The sequence below is a fragment of the Rhinolophus sinicus genome, chromosome 17 (assembly GCF_057876585.1).
Source record: "Rhinolophus sinicus isolate RSI-liver-muscle chromosome 17, RSI-T2T, whole genome shotgun sequence".
Lineage (NCBI taxonomy): Eukaryota > Metazoa > Chordata > Mammalia > Chiroptera > Rhinolophidae > Rhinolophus > Rhinolophus sinicus.
This window is the reverse complement of record NC_142517.1, coordinates 108,126,369-108,133,811: the sequence shown is the minus strand read 5'-3', so window position 1 is coordinate 108,133,811 and position 7,443 is coordinate 108,126,369. Positions and strand designations below refer to the sequence as shown.

The following is a 7,443-nucleotide window of genomic DNA, read 5'->3' as shown; positions in this document are numbered from 1 at the left end:
TTAAAAATAAAGAGGTTTCTTAAGAGGTACAGATAATATACAGACTCGTTGGGAGACACAGACTTTATCATGATCATCCAAGAATTCCCCAAATTATCTCTCAAGGCAATTGTTAACTCTGAAAGAATCAGGAAACTGCCAAGAGAGGATCATGCCTTGCCTCTTTCCTCATGTAATTCAATTTTCACCCAAGTTTTACTGACTTGGTGGACCTAAATCACATCCGGAACCATGGCTGCAAGTGAATCTAGGAATGCAGTTTTTGGCTTTCCAGGAAGGCATCCAAGGAGAGAGATGGGGCCATCCATGGTAGTATCTGTTACTGACTAGTCCATAATTTTCCCATTATTTGGATATGCCATCATTCTTTCATAAATACAGTTTTCCCTTGCTATTCAAAAGTAGAGGCTTCCCATGAAACCTTTCACAAATCAAAATGGCATAAAGCAAAGACCATTACTTTATAAGGAAAAGTGTTTGAGCATTCCCAGATCCCAAAAATAACCTTCCAAATCATACCAAATACATTGAATTACATCCAGTTTTACTCTAAATGTAACACCTTTACACACTCTCAGGCTTTTCTGATACCTTAGAACAATTTTGCTAATCATGCACAAAATAAACTGAGATAAAGCACGGATGCTCATGGACATTGTTCAGAGCTCTGGCGGCTTGATACTGAGATGCTGAGTGTGGTTCCAGGGGAAGGAGCGGCAGAGCCACTCACTGCAGCAGCGTGTACGTTACCTGTACAACAGCTCGCTGCAAAACAAACGCTGAACACCACTTTTGCTTTTCATCTTTTTTTCCTAAAGGCAAAAATCTTCAGATTTCTTTTAGTTAGCGAAAACAGGTACTAATGTAGGTCTTCCATAAACGCGAAGTGGGATAATGTGAACTTTTCAAAAGGGGGGGATACCTGTAATACTATAGACAAAAAGATTCAGGGACAATGAATAGTCTCCGCCTCACTCTACAGTTCTTTTCCCACTTCCCAGTCAGTTTCAGTTAATGTTGCACATTTCACTTTTTTAAAATAAGTATGTGTAGGGTGTGTGTGTGTGGGTGGAGGATGTAGTAAATTGCCCCACATCATCCTTCCAATGCCCTATAGACCACTTTCTCCCAATGCCTGTTAGGCTGACTTCATTCTGGGAATGAAGTTCCTAATAGTGAGCAAGTTCCTAATTGCTCACCATCTTTGTCTAAGAACAGACATAAATCTATACCATACATTTAGCTTTTTATCTCAGTCATCAAAATTTTAAATTCCCAAATATCTAGTTAAATTTTCTGTACATATGTCTTCTCATGTTTTTCTGAAGGTATTAATTACGTATACTTTTTAAATGTCTTCTTTTGATTGTTCTCTGGCTCTGTTTTTTCTACTAACATTACTTGTAGAAACGGCGCGTCTCTTGTGGTGATTTTTCCCCCCAAATGTGTGATAATGTTTAGTTACCTGTTCAATTTTGTATTTTAGAATCTATTCACTTTGCCTTTTAACTGTAGCCATCCTCTGCCACTTTGGGGTAAGTAACAACACCCAACAGTCTAGTGTGTGTTAGAGGCTCATCCTCAAGGTGCCCTTCTTGAAAGGGCCACAGTTTAGAACCAGCTGGGGAGGAGAGAGTTGTCGGCTAGCCCAGCCACGCTAAAGCTCTTTCCCCAATTACTCTGACCAGCACCTCAGTGCCCGCTGCCCACTTCTCGGTCTGTTAACTGTGAGCTTGCACACCCTTTCCCAAATGCTCCTTCCTTTGCCTTAGCCACCTCCTCTGTGTGATTTGAGCTGAACTTTCCTTCCATTTTGTTTTTCTGAGATGTGATCCTATCTGTATTCTGTTTTTTCTCAATATTTCTGGTTTGTTGTTGGTTGTTATGCTTGTTTTCCTAGGATATTATTTACTTTTAAAAATTACCTTCTCTATTATTTCGTGGAATTTTATGTGGTAGATAGGGTATAGGTTTATGTGCTTGGTTAGCTATTTTGATCCAATATCTATTAAATTGTGTGTTTGTGTGTGTGTGTGTGTGTGTGTGTGTGTGTGAGACAGAGAGAGCGAGAGAGAGAGAGAGAGAGAGAGAGAGAGAGAGAGGTGGAGATTTTGCCTTATTTTGTTTTCTCATTTCTCAGATTATTCTTTTCTCTTCCAAATGATGTAAATAAAATAAAATAAAGTCAGAGTTGAACTAAATCTTAGCCTTTTTCACCTATATTTTCCTTCTCTATTCCCTGTATTCTGGAGAAATGGCTAAAGTAAATATATTCCCATCATAACTTCCTGGTGTTACCCAGTGTCATTCAAAATTTACCCACTTTTCCTGAAATGGGAGGTAAATTTGGTGCCCACGAGTAGCAGCTAATTAGGATTAGGATGAGAGCTGGGTGGCAATTGGGAGTTGTGGTATAAGCATTTTAGAAACTGTAAGGCTCTGGGGAACTATCACTAACCATTCACAGAGACGCTCTTTATAACCCAGAATGCTTTTTCATTTGTTTGTTAAGAGTATGGGATACACATAGCTTTGTAGGGGCTGCGTGTGATAAATAACACAAATTGGGAGTTGGACTTGAGTTGGAATCCTGGCTCCACCATTCATTCACTTTCTCTGTTACTTAATATTTCTGAATCTCCACTTTTGTCCTTGTAAGCCTTCAATGAGCTAAAGAACATGAAGCCCTTGGCGCAGCAGCTGGCACCCAGGGAATATGGAATAGACATTAGAGATGGTGGTGTAGATGGTGATGGTGGTGACCACTGGAGTTCTGCTCTTTGTGGTCCCCTTCCCACTCTCAATGAGCCTGGGAAGATAAATTCATAATCCAGAAGGACTATTCCTTGGGAAGCGTGAAATCAGCAAAGATTGTATTTATATAAAGTACAGTTTTCTATTTAGTTTTCAGTCTTCATTTAGCTTTATTATGACAAAAATAATTAATATTTTGTGCCTCACTTTACTTATAAAATGAGGATAACTTAATAGGGTTGCCATGGATACTTAATGAGAAAACATTCTAAAGTGCTTAAAACAGTTATTCGTACATAGCAAGAGCTCAATAATTCTTAGTTATGTTATTAATATTTATTATTATATTATTAATATTTTATATAAGCTATAGAAGAGCCAGAAAATTATCCCTATTTCAATTTAAGTTGATTTTATTTTTTTCAACCAACAGTTGGAGTATGATAGGACATAAATTTATATGATAAAGAAAGATTTAAAATTGGGACTATTCTGGAAAAACTGGAACATATGGTCCTTATAAGTAGAGTGTATGCTTTTGATGATCAGAATGCTGGTGCCCCACCAAATACAGCAATTTTCTCTGTGAATTCTTCCCACCTGATGCCATTGCTTTTAAACTATTGCTCTTCTAGTTATCAGTGGAACCCTTTTATCAGATAAAACCTCAGAGGATGTGCAGTATGGAAGTAGTAGTGTGCTGGCTGGATTGGGGTCCTTGACCCAGAGCCCTGCTCATTTATCATCTCCATGACACCCCAGGCTCCTGGAAACACAGTTTGAAAGTCTTATTTCTTGTTGTTAGTGATATAATCAGTTCAGCAGATAATTTTATTTATAATTATTAAGCACTGGTTGTGCATTTCTAACAATATACTCTATTACTGTTTTATATTTGAGAGGTACTTTTGAGAAATATGTTAGTTTTATCAGCAATTTATAAATCACATCTTGGAGTTGGTTACTTTTAGAGGTGGGTTGTTCCAGACTTTTTGTACTGTTTATTTTCAGCTTCCTCTACAGAGGGTGTTTTTTTAAGTTTTTTTGCCTTCCCTCCAAATCAGGTTAAACCATATTTAGAGTCTACACTTCCCCATTAACTTATCTTGGTCAGTATTCCCCAATAGCTAATAGGAGTATTTGATTAATTTTTAAAATCAATTTTATTGGCAAATAATTTATGTAAAATAAATTTAGTAAATTTAAAGTGTACAACTTAGTTTTGACAGTGTATACTCCTATAAAATCTCTACAACAATCAACAGAAGATTTCCATCATCCCCAAAATATTTTTACTGCCCCTTTACAGCCCATCCCTCCATCCAGAATATTACTGATTTCCTTTTTGTCACTATCTGTTACTTTGGACTTTATATAAATGGAATCATACATATTTGTCTCTGCCATCTTCCAGTTAGCATAATGATTTTGAGATTTATCCATGTTGAAGCCTGTATGCGTAATTTTTTTCTTTCTTTTTTTTTTTTTGCTGAGTAGTATTCTATTCCATTGCATAGATGTACCACAATTTGTTTATCCATTAATCTGTTAGTGGACATTGGGTTCCTTCTGGTTTGGGGCTATTCTGAAAAAAAGTTGCTATGAACATTTGTGTTCAAGTTTTTGACTACATATTTTAATTTCTTTTGGGTAATATTTACGTAAGAAACGTCCAAACCTGTGGAGAATTTTTTTATAAGACTTTATTTGAGCCAAACTGAGGACAATTGCCAGAAGCAAAATCTCAAATGTTTCAGAGTGACAGTTTTGCCATTTCTTTTATGCATTTAGAGTTAAGGAGGGCATGTAAGGAAGATGACATGAAGGTGGGAGAAAGTAAGGTACAGAATGGTTAACAAGATTGTGCTCCCTTGAAGGTGGTTACTCCTCTGAGGAGTCTCAAAAAGAGGATTTTGCGGGCATTTCAAAAGTGTGTTAAACTAGATGCCTAAGAAAACAGGGCTGGCCTAAGGTGAAGATAAACCTTTTACTAAAGAAGTCATAGGCCTGGGGCATGACTACCCACCATGACCTGCCCAGTTAGGAATTTATGATCATATCACCCTGTGAGGTTAGTTTCTGTCACTGGACTTGATAGTTTTTTTTTACAGAACCCCTTTTTAATCCATGGTCGGCTTGTATTGCAGATGTGTGTTTAACTTTTTAAGAAACATTTTGTGAGAACTTATATACTCACCCCCTTCTGTGTACCTGTCTCAGATAAGGATACTAAATCCATTGATTTCTCTAGGTGGAAGGGATACAGAAAGCCTTATCCTCCCCAACTTTCCCCCACCTACTTCCATATTTAATTGCTGATCAACTCCTTTGGGTTCCTGAAATAATTTTAACATCTTTCTTCTCCATCTCTCCTACCATATTGATATCATCTCAGTATTTCTTGGGTATCTATTTTGTACCAAGTACTGTGCTAGCCACTGAGGGGACACACATGACTTTGAGTTAAAGGGACAGCAAAATAGGGACCCCTCCTTGTTGCCTGGACAGAGCTGAATGACCACAATGACAGATTTTGCTACTGCAAACTGTGAGAACTCTTGGGGCGTCATTCCATTTATTTAACTCACATGCTGGAGGAAATATCCCATCTTTGAGTGTGAGCTGCAGTTACTTATTTTTAAAGTAGGTGTGGCTGTGAAACCAAGAGGAAATATTTTGTGAAATTCCAAAAGGAGGAAGGGGAGAGAAAACTTGCCTCTTTTCTCTTGATCAGCGGTTCGCAAAGGGTGGTACTGGGACTAGTTAGCAGCAGTTTCCCCTGAGAAAATGTTAGAAATGTGAATTGTTGGGCCTCGCTCTAGACCTACTGAATCTGAAACTCTGCCTGTGGGATCTGTGTTTTAACTAGCTCTCCTGGTGATTCTGATCCCCCTCAAGTTTGAGGACCACTGTGCTAAGCTCATTCCATGGGTGTATGTGGTCATCTTTTAGGTTGGGAGGAGCATTAAGTCCTAGGTAACTGGGCAGCAGGGATAACGTTACCGCAGCGCCCATCCATTCTCCCCCTCGCCTCTCCCAGCACCTGTAAACTCTTCCACGCACTTGCAAACTCTTCCACCCACCCGCAGAACCCAGGCTCCTGGCCTCGGGTCCTTTCCCTTGGGAGCCGAAGCCAAAACCCGGCCAGTGGATTCAGAGTTTGCTGGCCCGGGTGCCGGCGGAGCATGCGTAGTGGCGTGAGCGCGGCACAGAGGCAGGCACGGTGAGGTAGCCGCAGAGCGGACTTGGTGGCGCTGGCAGGACAGTCTCGGCAGGTACCGGGGCGCGGCAGTGGGCTCTCAGAGGGGGGCTGGGCAGATAGGCAGAAAAGAAAGCTTCGCTTTGTCGCTGGCGCACAGCGAGCCGCTCGGGGGGAGTCTCTTTGGGTTTCCCTCGCTGGCGAGGCGGCCCCCCGCCGACCTCCCGGCGCGCTCCTGCCCAAGCGGGGAGGCTGGAATGCGGGCTGGTGTTACATCGTGTGTTTACACAGCTTACACAGGAAGCCTGAGAACTGCATTATGATTGCTTGCGTGAAGTTAGGCATTTTGTTAACTTTTCTGTTTCCTCTCTTTTAAACTTTGGGTAGCTGCTGCCGAGGCTGTCTGATCCAGCCCGTTTCGCTTATGTCTCTGACTGCTTATTTGCCTCTGGCCTTTTGGTGCATAGGATCAATAAGGCTGGCGTGAAAGCGCATCCGTGGTTTCTGGTTTGGGTGCCGTTCCTGGAGCAGGGGGCCTCAGGATGCGGCATTTACAAAGTAAACTTTCAGCGAATTTCAGTGCCAAAAACTTTCTGCATTTCAGCTGCATCTTTAAGTAGTGACTTTCTAAAATTTAAGATTACCTACCCGCCCCCTTACTTTTCTGCATTACTGTTATTTCAGGCCTCATTTGATTCTATTAAAAGGAAGCAGTCTTTTCGATCAGTAACAGAGTTCTCACTTTTCTCCCTTTATTTACCATGTCCCATCTCATGGCTCATACAAAGATATTTTACCCTGGGGCTGCAGTATTGGTTACAGTCCTAGGAGCCTAAGGTTGAGCTGCACAAATTTCTTGGATAACCTGTGAGCCATAAGGAAAATTTTAGGCCACGGGGCACACACACTGAATATTATTTAGGTAAATTGTTCAATTTATGGTGTGGGAGTCATATACATAGAAGTAATGAATATAGGAAAAAGAAATGATTAGTTCAGGAAGAGAAACCTATATGGAAAGGGAATACAGATACCTGCCTTTCCCTCCACCCCCATGATGAATGTTTTAATGGCAGAAATAATATACAGTTGGTTTCGTGCAGGACTGTAGAGACCTTCGAGGTCACCCAGTTCAGTTGCTTCAGTTTACAAATGAGAAAACTGAGACCAAGGAGGTTAAATGACTTGCTGTGGCCGCTGGAGCCCCTCCGTGGCCAGGCGGGGCCCGGGACCCAGGTTTTCTGATTTCCAGGGTTCTTTTTACCACCCTCCTGCTGATACTCTCCTCACAGTTTGGTTAGATTATTAAACTTTTGTTTTCTCTTCTACATCTTTATACTGTGTAGAATGGCTTGAGCAGATAGTTATTCCTGCTCCTTAAGCTGGTAAAGTCCTTTCAAAAATGACCCTCGCAGTCAAGCACCACCTAATAATTGGTTGGTCTGGAAACTGCCCTCCTTCTTTGGCTCAGTCCCATTGGGCCCTTGGGC

At 40.8% G+C, this 7,443-nt stretch overlaps 1 protein-coding gene across 3 annotated transcripts in view; it reads left to right on the top strand.

Moving 5' to 3' along the window:
• Positions 1-5,927: 5,927 nt before the first annotated feature.
• The window catches only part of PLS1 (plastin 1), a 97,287-nt gene continuing 95,771 nt past the window's right edge, over positions 5,928-7,443 (top strand). For 2 of the 3 annotated variants that reach the window (XM_019753598.3, XM_019753596.3), the window contains exon 1: positions 5,928-6,029. The gene's annotated coding sequence lies outside the window, so the exon portion shown is untranslated. The remainder of the gene's footprint in view (positions 6,030-7,443) is intronic. The other variant, XM_074334020.2, reaches the window with a different exon arrangement.